This window comes from Danio rerio, chromosome 14, assembly GCF_052040795.2.
Source record: "Danio rerio strain M-AB ecotype USA chromosome 14, GRCz13ab, whole genome shotgun sequence".
NCBI classification, from domain to species: Eukaryota; Metazoa; Chordata; class Actinopteri; order Cypriniformes; family Danionidae; genus Danio; species Danio rerio.
Genome location: NC_141034.1, coordinates 47032501 through 47046716, shown reverse-complemented (window position 1 = coordinate 47046716; position 14216 = coordinate 47032501). Strand labels below are relative to the sequence as shown.

General features: G+C 36.0%; 1 protein-coding gene and 1 long non-coding RNA gene across 4 annotated transcripts in view; one reads left to right on the top strand and one right to left on the bottom strand.

The window, feature by feature from the left end:
• Positions 1-14216, top strand: part of LOC147834029 (uncharacterized) — a 1152336-nt gene that overhangs the window by 163578 nt on the left and 974542 nt on the right. The gene's annotated exons all lie outside the window — the stretch shown is intronic.
• LOC141377629 (uncharacterized) lies at positions 5744-7131 on the bottom strand. Its single transcript, XR_015508123.1, has 3 exons — positions 7005-7131; positions 6387-6829; positions 5744-6291 (listed from the first exon to the last, which is right to left on the bottom strand). It is a non-coding gene; the product is annotated as an uncharacterized LOC141377629 (long non-coding RNA).

Sequence of the window (14216 nt, the reverse complement as noted above, 5' to 3'; positions counted from 1 at the left end):
CCAGTCTGAACCATTGATACAAGGCAAGGTGGATCCATGCTTTCATGTTGTTGACACCAAATGTTGACCCTGCCATCTGAACGTTGCAGCAGAAATTGAGACTCATCAGACCAGCAATGCTTTTCCCATCTTCTATTGTCCAATTTGGCCACTGAAATCACCCTACTTCCCCATTCTGATGCTCGGTTTGAACTGCTGCAGATCGTCTTGACCATGTCTACATGCCTAATTGCATTGAATTGCTGCCGTGTGACTGGCGGATTAGAAATTTGCATAAACGAGCAGTTGGACAGGTGTACCTAATAAAGTGGCCGGTGAGTGTGTATCGCCCATACATAACAAAAACCATTTTAGCCACATTTTAGCTGATTGTGCAACATCTCTATCTCTATAAGAGTTGTCAGTGTGGTCAAAAAACACTAGTATTTACTGTAAATGACTTCAGTTTGTTTTCATTTGGGTGTCTGATGACTGAAACTAGATCTGGTAGCAGATATTAGAGCCTTTGTTACTTTTTACCTTGCACTTTTTTGTAAACATTCATTATCATTTATTTAAGATATACATTTTCACATTCTGATGCTTTCACTTTCCAGTGCTTAATTGTTAAAATGACTAAAATTATTTGTAATGGTTATAAGAATATAATATTATGTGTTCTTTAAAGGAGTGTACTTTCATTGTGATGATATTATAGTGTAATTCTGGCATTATTTGATGAGCGGCATGAAATGGTCTTAAAATGACAATAATATTGTTTATCGCAATATATTTTGGTGCAATATATCATACAACAAAAAATATATATCGTGACTGACCTAATCGCTGAGTTCCTCTCAGGGAGTGATTCATTAATTCGCCAATGGTGAAGAAGATTAGTGTCATTCGTTCATCACATGAAAAACCTAACAGCCAATCCTATGCAGTCAGAGCTGAAAAGATTTGATTTGTTAATCTCTAGAGTCCCTGTGTTTTAGTCATTTGTTCATCAGGTAAAAGACATAAGCCAATCCATTGCAGCTAGATGTAGGCATGGGCTGGTATAAGATTCTGAAGGATTGAATAATAATAATAGGGTTTCATAGTATTGTGATTACTGCTCTAAAATATATTCTTTTTAAATGTCTGGGTAAAAACAAAAACTTTTTCACCATTAAACACAATGATTTTATTCTGAGAAACATTTAGAATATTTTGGAGCAGTGAACATGTCAGGTTAAATAATTCAAATAAATCATTGACTTCTGTTGTCGTGATTAGGTTCAAAACACTGATTTCTTTACTATTTACTACTTTTCTGCTGGAGATACTGTTGTTCTGAATAAAATAAATAAATTAATTAAAAAAGTAAGTAAAAAATCTTACGTATACCATAGGTACAGTATAGCAAAAGAATGGGAGAGCGCAGTGAATGGGAGAGTTTAACAAATATATACATATTTTAAATTTATTTTTTCACAACAGTTATAGAGACATTCATAAAAAGGGGGAAAATTGTTTAAGAAGGATAACAAAGAGAGATCAATGTCAAATATACTGTACTGCCCATAGACACTGCATTAGAAACACCTTGCGGTAATTTCATCATTCATTCATTGTCTTTTCAGCTTCGTCACTTAATTAATCAGGCGTCGCCACAGTGGAATGAACCGCCAACTTATCCATCGTATATTTTACACAGCAGATGACCTTCCAGCCGTAACCCAGTACTGGGAAACACCCATACACTCTTGCATTCACACACATACACTACTCAACTCACCTATACCACATGTGTTTGGACTATGGGGGAAACCCGCGCGAACACGGAGAGAACATGCAAACTCCACACAGAAATGGTAACTGACTCAGCCGGGGCTCGAACCAGCAATTTTTTTGCTATGAGACGACAGTGCCAACCACAGAGCCGTCATGCTTCCCTCAAGCGGTCATTTGTTTTTTTGTAATTTGATTGAAATTAGATTATAATACATACAGAAATATATATATATATATATATATATATATATGTATATATATATATATATATATATATATATATATATATATATATATATATATATATATATATATATATATATAAATGTATGAACATTTAAAAAAGGTCGAAATAAAAAAAACTTTCAAGGATTTAAGATGCTGATGACCATTTCATGTATCATAACAGTCTTGTGAGAAGAGTCCATTGTTGTTGTGTAATTCTGTGATGCATTTATTATCTCAAACAAGCTCCATTATAAATGTTTGAATGCGATATTATGCTTTTTGTCTGTTTTTTAAACCATAGGATGAAGCTTAACTAAATAATTAGATTTCATTTCATTTTTTCATGTGATGAATGAAAAACTCAAGACTGCATTAGTTATGCTTATAAGGTGCTTTCACGTGATGAACACAACTCAAAAGCCTAAAGACTCGAAAGGGGAACTAATCATAAGTTCTGGCACTGGTTAAGCTAACTGACTGTCAGCGTCACTTGAAGGAATGACTCAACTTGCAGATTTGTCAGATGAGAGGTGAGCTGAGCTGAGCTAATCAAACGAGCTAATCAGTGGCTCAGTGGCTCGTGTATGTTCCCTCATGTTGACAATGACATGAGTTTCCTCCGGGTGCTCCTGTTTCCCCCACAGTCCAAAGACATGAGGTATAGATGAATTGGGTAAACAAAATTGGCTGTAGTGTATGTGTGTTTGCATTAATACGAGAGTGTATGGGTGTTTCCAAGTGCTGGGTTGCAGCTGGAAGGGCATCTACTGCATGAAACTTATGCCAGAGTAATTGGCAGTTCATTCCACTGTGGCGACCCCTGATAAATCAGGTACTAAGCCGAAGGATGGTAAGTGAGTGAGTTCTGACTTGGTTGTAATGTGATCGTTTGCACTAGTAAAGGGTGAATAAATGCTGACAGAATTTTGTGTAAACTATCCCTTTAATCACGCTCACGCTCACCGGAAAACTCAACCATGGCAAAACAAGATGTCCTGCCAAACATCTGACCCCAAATGTGACACAAAACAGCTCTGTATGGGCCTTTCATAGTCGTAAACTTCGGTTTCTGTGATAAACATGCGCCAGATATCCACACGGAGATTAAATTATCCAGAGCATTTTACTTCATCCGCCACATTATTCACATCTTCAGTGCACTCTCCAAAAAAACATCCCTTTTAGGAGGATCGAAAAAAAAAAGACGGAAGTGGTTGCTAGGAGACCTTTTGGTGAATGGCGTGTAGCTTTAGTGCACTAGGAGATGCAGCCGTTGCCTGTAGGTAGCGAGGGATTTAAGGAGATTTAAGCAGAGAGAGGGAAGCTGAGGTGCGATAAGGGAGGGGAGAAAAAGGGACCTGGTTTTAACATTGAGAAGAACAGGGATTGAGTCAAAGAAAAAAGCATGTCAACTCAATTCATCCCCAATGAGCGCTAGGGTGTTTGCTGTATTCCCAGCGTGAGTGTATAGCACGGGGCCTAACAGACGTCTTATTCAAGGCAATGCACGGCTGACATGGAAAGCTATAAAATAATTACAGCCGCACTAGAGGAATTCATTGTCCTTACAGCGCCGCCGCTGAGAATAAGGACCGTCTAAGGCAGGCGATCGTTGGGTTGAACTTGTGGCCTCGTAACAAATTCTGTTGGCATATGAAGCGCGGTGGGGACGCCGAGGGGGCTATGGCGAAGAAGCACAAATGCACTTATCGTTTGGAGCGTTCGTCTCATTTTATACACCGTGCTCGCATTCCCTACACGGGGCGAATTGAATTTCTTGCAGAAAAGCCAGAGGAAGCAATCGTGGCCACAAAGTCAATCTAATCACTCGCAGATTGCATTAACATTCCCGGTAATTACAGCCAAATATATCATATGAGGGAAATCAGATGGCGATCATGCGAGCCAGGAGTTTGAAACTTACATTGATGGCAGAGGAGAAAGCATGTTGTGATGGGAAAGCCAGATATCGCAGATGTTCTGAGGAAATGATGCAAATAACGAGTGGGACTTGTGTATTTCTTTCTTATCTGTATAGGTGTTAATTTAATGCATCAATTTAGTGTGAGTAACTTTGATAACATCATAAAAATAACACAATTTATCATGGCTCGTGACCCATATTTAAATGCCATAATAAGACGTTTCCTGTCATCCTACAGTAGCAGTTGAAGCTTTAAATGTCATTTTCATATTTGAGGACTTGAACAGAATAACTTTTACTTAAGTAATTTTTTACTAGGTGGTCATGACATCTTTCAGTGGATGTGTGCACAGGAAATAGTTATAAGTGAAGTTTTATAAACTAATTTCGAGAGGATCACGTGCTGTGGTTGACCATGGGTTGTCTCGCATCAACAATTACCCATGAACCTGTCAGACGTATTTGAGTCTGCATTAATAACACTCTTTCTTACCTCCCTCATCTTCATATTTCGAAGAATCCAACCATCCACTCCTTCTCCCCCTTTACCTCCTATACTAAGGGGGGCTCTTGAGACCTACCTGACCTCGGACCCCCCTTCAATGCCAAATGACCAGGCGGGAGTCCTGGGCACAAGCTTCATAAGTTTCCATAATGTTGACATCCATAAATAAGTAAATGAAATTAATAAATAAATTCTTATGTGTTTACTTTTTCCTAAAGGGATAGTTAAGCCAGAAATGAACATTTACTGAAAATGTACTTACCCTCAAGTGCTCCCAAACTTTTATATGTTTTATGTAGTCATTATTTTACTCATCATTTACTCATTATGAATAAAAATCCTCCTTGCATTAATGCAATATTTCAGTTTTTTATTTGGTGTCTGCATTTAGCCAATCAAAAAGAACATTTAGGATCCAAGTTGAGTTCAGTCAACAGAATTTTTTCCATAATGTTGAATTAAAAAAAAAAATTAATAAAGGAAATTCTTATGTATTTATTTTTTCTTTTTTTCTTAAAGGCATAGTTCAGCCAAAAATGTACATTTACTGATAATTTTACCACCCTCAAGTGTTTCAAAACTTTTATAGGTTTCCTTTACTCATTATTTTACTCATCATTTATTTATTATGAATAAAAAAATGCTCCTTACATATGACTAATCCAATATTTAAATTTTTATTTGGTGTCTGCATTTAGACAATTAAAAGAACATTCACGATACAAGTTGACCTCAGTCAACAGAATTGTTTCCATAATGTTGATTTCCACAAATAAATCAAATAACTAGGTAAGTAAACAAATAAATAAGTAAATAAATAAATAAATAAATAAATAAATAAATAAGAAAAAAATTATAAAATAAATAATTATGCATAATTTTTTTCTTAAATGGACAGTTCAGCCAAAAATTTACTGATAACCTACTCACCCTCAAGTGGTTTCAAACATTTAAGTTTAATTTAATCATTATTTTACTGAATATTTACCCATTATGAGTAAAGAAATGACTCTGAGGACATTTTTTGCCATTCCTGCAGAGAATATGGTAAAAAAAAAAAAAAATACACGGCAAAATATGGGGACCCAAAACAACTCTATAGGTGTTAATTTCAACACTTTGAAAGTGTCTCATGGGGTCCACTCAAAACAGAGTTAAATCAACACTTTCAAAAGGGTTGGCACATTGACACCGAAGTAAGGGTTAATTTTAACTCTGGGCAGAGTTAAAAAATGTAACTATATTAAACACCGCATGGTGTAATAAATTGTTATTTTATTCAACTCTCTTGAGTGTAAATATGGTAAAAAGGTCAAATAGACTGTAAATTACAAAAGAAAAAACATTTTATTTGAAAACATTCACCACTTCAACAATTCATTCAGTTTTTAAAATGCAACAATGTCAAATATGCTTTAAATGTGTTATTAGTACAGACAGTATCAACAAAATATGTATGACCAGTGCTCAAAAAGGCTGTTTCAGTCCTTTGGTCCAAACTTGATGTTTCATCAGAGCAATTTGAAAGTTTAATATATCGTCACTCATAGTTTACTTCTGAACTCATAGTTTTCTTGTGAAATTACATTTTAAACAACTTGGCGTGCAAATCTTTCACTTCTGGTGTTTCCTTGGTCCTCCATATCGAACACAGCAGTTTAAATGAAGGTATAAATGCTGTAAACTTGTGTGAAAACAAACTGGAGCTAGGAAATCTCATCAAGCATGTCCTGTGAAAGATGTGCTTCCCAGCCACAGGATGACCTTTTTATCCATGACGATGTACAGTAGTAGCTGCTGATCGCTCGTCTGGTGGTTCCTGATGCACGGATATAGGGTGATGCTCATCTAAGAACTCTTCAAGACTCCAGCATGACTAAGAAAAATGTTTGAAAACAAATTGCAGTCAAATTCTATGATATTTAAAAGAACATTTAAAGTAAATAAAACATTCAAGAAATCTAAACTCACCTTTTGAAAATCTTCATGATGATCCACAACTTGACTCTCCCAGCTGGTTGAGGTGACAGGATATGGAAAAGTAGAAAAAACACATACATCACTGTTGGATCTCCAAAAACAATTAGGTTAACCACTATGAGTAGAACTGGAAAAACAGGCAGCTGTCTGTCCAGAATCCTCAATTTAACACAACACTTGGAGCAAAATTTAGAGTAGCTTAAAATCTTTTATATCATTTAGTGATGCTGACTTCCCCAAAATATTGGCCACAGTGTAAAAAATATTCATAAACTTCATAAACAACAGTTTTCTGTAAGCGTGTGCGTGCGTGTGTGTGTGTGTGTGTGCGTGTGCATGTTTCTTTAACAGATTCAACTTGTAAGGCCCTTTCAGGTCCAGTATTGACGCCACCTTTCCTGGAGTCTAGCAGATGTTTCAGGTCCAAATATAATCTAAAATATTAGGATAAGCTGAAGAGGAAAAGTGCAAAGCAAAAAGCAAAACATTATTTAAGTAACAGTTCACCCACAATACAAAACTTATCACCTTCATGTCATTTGTTATTCTCTAATGCTCTAATACCCTCTCAGCTCATGTGAAACAAATACAGAACTTTATCAAACATACCTTCATTATTATCACCACATATGACCAAGAAGGTGTGCTTGGTCATTTCACCAACTCTGGAAATACACCATCCGTCTCTAATCAGCCACCGTCACAGGGTCTTGTGTTATTGTATAGAGAACTGTAGCTGTTAAAAACAACAACAAAACATTAGTATCTAACACATGCATAACCTTCAGATAAAAAGGAGAGATGAACATCACAAAGTATGCCTCACACTTTTTCAGATATCTTTTGATTCAGATGTTGATTATTGATAATAAATCTACAAATCAAACCTGTATCATCATTAGGCTGCTCAAATATGAATCAGTTAAATAACTTTACAGACAGGTGGCTGTTTACAACGCACTAAATTGTCTTTAATAAAACGGAAATGTTGTGTACAGTACATGCTAAGTTTAGCCTATAGTTTTAAGCACAATATCATGCGGGAGAAAAAGCTTGACTAAGATGTTCCTGACTACAGAAATAGCCAAACTTACTAACGTCAGACATCCCGAGTTGGGAAAAGTCATTTTCGGGGGATACAGAGTTGATTTGCGGGAGGTAGCGGGAGAGATGAGAACCTGAAGAGCAATGAGATGAGTTGCGCGCGACGTACCTAAAGAGCGGTGGGGGTGACTTGCGCGCGACGTACCTGAAGAGCTGGGAGGGATGCGGTGGAGAGGGGTGTGCAAAGTGTTTAATGATCGGGCGGGAGACGCGCGATTTCCGGGAGATTATCATTCATTTGCGGGCATCTACTTGGGCATCTGGGACTCTCTGTGCATTTGCGGGATAAAGTTAACGTTAGTCCCGCAACTTCCGGGAGACTTCTGTAACGTTAAATGTCTGAGAAAGTGCAAACGCGGTCATTTAAAGACATTAATGTTAACATTCCGACTTTAATGGTTGTCAACGCTTAATATAATTCAAGCGTACGTTATCACACGAGTCTATGAACTAACGGTATAATGTTATGGACGGCCACGAATGAGCCAGTTTAAAAGGGCCGCGGTGTTTAAAATAACCAAATTAACGTACACGAATAACAAACAATCATATGTTTGAGTCAGGAAGCCTTTTACAAGTAAGCATATGTTCATTTACTCACCAGATATGTTTTAGAAACTCTCCAGAGCTCATGGAAACCGTCCTGTGTTGCCGTTAGCATCCGGGCAGAGTAGGCTAGGCTGCTCCGGGGATTCCCTCACTAGTTTGCTTCGAATTAAAGGAGAAGTGTCGATTTTATTTTACAGATGGGTAACAACGCACAAAATGGCATTAAGCGTGACAGAAATGTGTTGAACATGTACATTTGATGTTTTTATGCACTATGTATGCGTGAGCATATATAAAAACATTCTTGAAAAGAAGTCAATAGTAATGCAGTTAAGCTAGATACACAAACGACCATGAATGAACCGCAGAAGATTAAAATTGTCACTCAAGTTATTAACTTAACAACATGTTTACAACTGTATTTCCTTCAGTAAAATACCAACATTTAGGTAGTTTGACTCACCAGTTGCTGTTCTAAACCTCAGATGGAAAATGGCGTCTGGAAAATTCTTCAGTGACTGGGGCTGCATGAATTCCCGGATGTTGGAAATAACACCACCAAGTGTAGAAAAGATAACTCCTTGATTTCGCACTGAATAAAATCAATTCTAACTCTTATTATTTTCATTTATCAAAATCTAACTCTTTAACGTCAACACTTTACTCTGAAATGCTTCAACACCGAGAATTTAACTGATGAATTTGCTGTGTATGCGGATTTTTGCTGAATTATTTTAGGATTATTGTAACTAAAAACCTAATATATGAAATAAAATATAATACATTTTTAATTGTTGTTCAATTTTTACGCATTTATTTTTTTCTTAAAGGGACAGTTCAGCCAAAAAATACAATTTTGACATTTTACTTAACCTCAAGTGTTTCCAAATTTCCATACGTTTATTTTACTCATTCTTTTACTCATTATTTTACTCATTATGAATAAAAAATAAAAAAAAAACACTCCTTACATATGGCATTAATGCAATATTTCATTTTTTTTTTTTTTTTTTGGTGCCTGCATTTAGGCAATTAAAAGAACGTTCAGGACCCAACTGAGCTCAGTCAACAGATATGTTTGCATAATGTTGATTTTTACTTATTTACTCTTTCTTAAGATTTTCTTTCTTCTACTGAATACAAAAGAAGATAATATGAAGAATTCTAGGAATCTGAAACAATTCATTTCTATAGGTTACAGATTGGTGGTTCATTCCGCTGTGGCGACCCATGATACATAATAAATTAAGGTTACAGATTTTCAGCTTTCTTCAAAATATCTTGTTTAACAGAAAAAAAAGAAACTCATAAGTTTAGAATCACTTGAGGGGGAGTAAACAGTGAGCAAATTCATTTTTGGGTGAACCTCCCTTTAAAAGGATCAAGGATATGGGTTACAGTGAGATTGTAATTATTAAAATGCTAATTTTATAAGCGACAGATGAGCTTGTACTAAGCTGTAAACTTCCTTTAATGTTATTATTATTGACCTAGCATCATTTTTTGATTAAAATCTGTAATTGTTTTCTTAATTTCTCACAAACGGGTTTGTTCTCTCTCTTCCTCTATCACAGTCACACATGAATGCTTTTCAGTAGTTTCCACTGCTTTGTGTCAAGCTAAATTAAAGATGTTTCTGTGGAAAGTAAGCCCCCCGGTGCGACTCAAATGGCTGAAGTGAACAGAAAAAAGGTCATCAGCAAGCCGAGAGGTCATCTGTACCTACTTCACCAGTTTAACACAGACCTTGAGCTTAACATCATTAACATGACATTCGGAAGAGAAACCTCTTGCTCGGATCTCACTAAACAAGACAGGCAAAGAGACATTTGACCCCTTTAAACATCAGTGATCGCTAGGCATACTTTGTAATGTCACAAAAAGGAAGAAATGAGCATTTGCTTTTAACTCAAAGAAATGAAATGGCATGGAAAATGTTACACGCTACACGATTTTTGAATTCAAAAGCTCGGAAAGAAAGGGCGATCTGACTGTAATGAACTAGACCGGTGAACTGGAGTGTGTTTGAATAACATAACAGACAATCAGTACAATTATCCAGGCTCGGGTCAGGACGGTTCGGCCCCCAGCTCAGGTGCTTTAGTGCTTAACGTAATTTGTCGAATGATGAAATACATGTTTCATTAAATATCATCTCAATCCAATCAATTACGCTTTAATTCATGGGGAGAACAGGAGTCTCTCGCTCCACATAGCGGTTAATTTCTAATGGAGGTCTAATTGTTTTTACACAGCCAATTGAGAAGGTTTTTGTCACTCACTCTCCCTCACAGACTAATTACGGTTTGGGGCATTTAGTGTTATGTTTATGTACTTCATTTTGCTTTAGAATGTACTGTTTTTCTTACCAAACATGCCTAATTTATTCATTTGCAAGACACTTTTATTCACATATCTTATATTGTGTAACATTCAATGAATATATTTTACTAGTTCATGCATTCACTAATCTAACCCTTCATTTTGGTGTTGATCAAATCATACAAGATATCATTTTTCCAATGTGCTGCTGAAAAACCGCTTAAATAATGTTAAAGGGCACCTATTTTACCCCTTTTTACAAGATTTAAGATACATCTTTTGTGTTTCCAGAATGTTTCGGTAAAGTTTCAGCTTAAAACACCTATGGGATGATTTATTATACCTTTCAGAAGTTTGGAATTTTCAGCTTTGAGCATTGTATAGCTGTTTTTGTTGCCTGTCCCTTTAATGCTGGTTTTTCCTGCCCACCGTTCCCACATGCCTGTCAGACTGTGCCTCAATTTTCAGCCTCGGCTGCGTCAGATAAACAGCACAGTGACAGACATGAAGAAAGCAGATTCTCTTTGTAAGAAATACTACAGTAAGAACTTTCCCAATGATTATTTGATGTATTTGTTGTGGAGGTGATTTAAGCCTTTCGATGAGTCACACACAATGCTTTTACAAAGTGCACACACACAAACACACACACACACAGCACGTGTGTTTATCTTTGCATTGTTTTTGCATAACCAATGTGACAGGATACATGTTAATATCAACTACTGTATGGATATCCGTTAGTATACAAAATAAACCTGATTTCACGTCTACAAACCAGGATTGAAGCGTCTTCTTTTGTAAATGCAGCCATGGTGATAAAGATTGTAAAATCTCTGTAATTTATTTCAAACATGCACTGTTTTAATAATGTTTTAAGCTTGTAAAACTCATTCTTAATCACATTTGATGATGATTGATGATCATAGAGAGCTGAACAGATCTTTTAATCCCAGTTGCTTTGTGCACGTCCTGTCTTGTTGATATGATTATATGCATTACTATGGAGACATGTTAATATAGAAATGTCAATCAATTCGGTGGGCAGGAAAACTACATTCCTACACCACGTTGCGGTGGGCCTCAAAATGGGAAGGATTTAGATCCTGTTTTAAAATCAGGAAATAAAAAAAAGAGACTTATTTTCTTTATATCACCCCAGTATGACTGTGGACACACTATACTTACACACAGTTATGTCCAAACAGCTGACAAAACATGATTTTCATCATAGGTGTGATACTGTGTACAGGTTTAATGCTTTTTTTCAACAGGTTAAAAAATCTCAGGAGTGAAAAAAAAATTTATTATCATTTTATGCCAAAAATAGGTAACTTACCGAGCATAAGAATACCACAAACTTATTTTTGTTATCAGTTCTATGCATTGTTTATTTAATAATTTGTCAAATTTTTAAGGCAATTTTCTCAGTATTTAGGTTTTTTTCTTTAAACCACCAATTGACTAAAAATAGTCTTTAATGCTTTCATTCAGCTTTCAGATGATGAATAAAAAATAAAAATAAATAAAAAAAGAAAAACATTGTGGCTGGTTTTAAGATCTAGGGTCTGAGTTTTTTTTTATTTTTTATTTTTTTACCCAAACTCTAAACTAAGGATGCACCAAAATAAAATAACATTTAAAAAAATTAATAAAAAATCAATTACAAATTCTGAAGATACTTTAGATATTTATCATATCTGGAGATGAGAACTTATTACAGTAAAAGTAGCAATTTACATATATATATATTCATTCATTCATTCATTCATTTTCTTGTCGTCTTAGTCCCTTTATTAATCAGGGGTCGCCACAGCGGAATGAACCGCCAACTTATCCAGCAAGTTTTTACGCAGCGGATGCCCTTACAGCTGCAACCCATCTCTGGGAAACATCCACACACACACTCATACACTACGGACAATTTAGCCTACCCAATTTACCTGTACCACATGTCTTTGGACTGTGGAAGAAACCGGAGCAGCCAGAAGAAAAACCCACTGGAAGGCAGGGAGAACATGCAAACTCCACACAGAAACGCCAACTGAGCCAAGGTTCGAACTGGCGACCCAGCGACCTTCTTGCTGTGAGGCGACAGCACTACCTACTGCGCCACTGCCTCGCCCTATATGTATATAACTATTAAAAAATGCAACAAATATTTGTTGGCCTAAACTACAAAACCAAATTTAAAACAATTTTAGTATCAGTTTTGCCTAATTTGCCACTAGTTTGATTATGTATATATTATAGCTATATAGATATATTAAATATTATAACTATTGACCTACATCATGCTGATGATCAAAATCAATACTACATGATATCACAGGAGATCGTTTCTGAGTGCACCTAAAAAGACATGAATGACACTTCTCATAAAGCTTTTGAAGCATGCAGTTCTTTATGATCTAGATAATTTCTAAAATAAAGACTTCTCTACCTACTGTATGTGCTGCGCACGCACTGCTTCAGCTTTGTTTGCACTTACACTATGAAAGAGTCATCAGTCTCCAACCTGGTTCTCCACATCTGTCGGGGTCTGGATCATTTCACGTGTGCACTGCTTTATTTTCGCATCCAAGTAATCATCTTCAAAACACGGATCTAGTACAGTAGACAGGGCCGGAGTGGGACTCCTTTTCAGCCCTGGAATTTCAAGCCTCAGACCGACCCACCTCAGTTCACGACTGACTATATTAAAATAAGGTCATTTCCAAATCAGTTTCTAATGACACTATCACATATTTTTTTGAGAAAACAGCTGCTTTAGAACTTCAAATGTTCAACAACCCTAACAGTATTATATGTTTTAACAATAAAAATGAAAAAAAAAAAAAACTACTCAGACGAGGATCAAACCCGAGTCCGCAGTGTCGTAGCCTAACGTGCTAACCACTGGACCACAACAACTGTGCATTAACAAAATAATTAATAAGAAGACTGTGGTCAAGTAAAAAAAAATTATGTAAAAAGTGTGACTGCTGAGAGCAACAGATTCTGGAGCTAGGGACAACGGCCCTCGCGGCCAATAAATGGACCGGCCCACCGGGAATTCTCCCGGTCCTCCCGATTAGCCAATCCGGGCCTGACAGTAGAGGATCAGAACAGAACAAATAGACACACCACACAGACACAAAAGTACATGCAAGTTCCTGTTTGCGTCATCACAACACATCGTTTCGGTCTTGTTGTTTCATTGATAAAAATCTTGCCATTTACGGCCTGAAAGTTTTTGGTGGCAAAATGTTTGGTGCATCTCTACCCTAAACCCAATGTCTGTATTAACTAGTTATAAGCAGATAATTAGTAGTTTATTAAGCTAGTAGTGTTAGTTAATGGTTTGTTAATACTGTGAATTGTGACTGTAAAAATTTGTGACTGTGAAAGTGTTACCGTAGTTTGTGTATTTTTTATACACAAGGTGCAACCACATTGACCTTTGGAAGTGGTAAAGTGTGAACAAGCTCAAAGCATTTGTATGCATATTTAGAGTAATTGGACTGATTAAAAAAAAATAATAAAAAATTTAAAATAATAACAATAACAATACAACAGGGATTTTGAATGTCAAAAATTATAGGCCTAAAATTATATATGTGTGTATAAATTATATATATATATATATATATATATATATATATATATATATATATATATATATATATATTAGGGGTGTAATGATTTATCATTGTACGATTTATTGCGATGCAAAAATTTCACAATATGCATCGTGGCGTTATGACGATTTGATTACGATATGACGTCCGTTTTCTCTTTTTAGTTGAGCTGTTTGCACGTGAGCTACGTTCCACCTGCTGTCGCACGTGAGTTCAGATTGCAGCA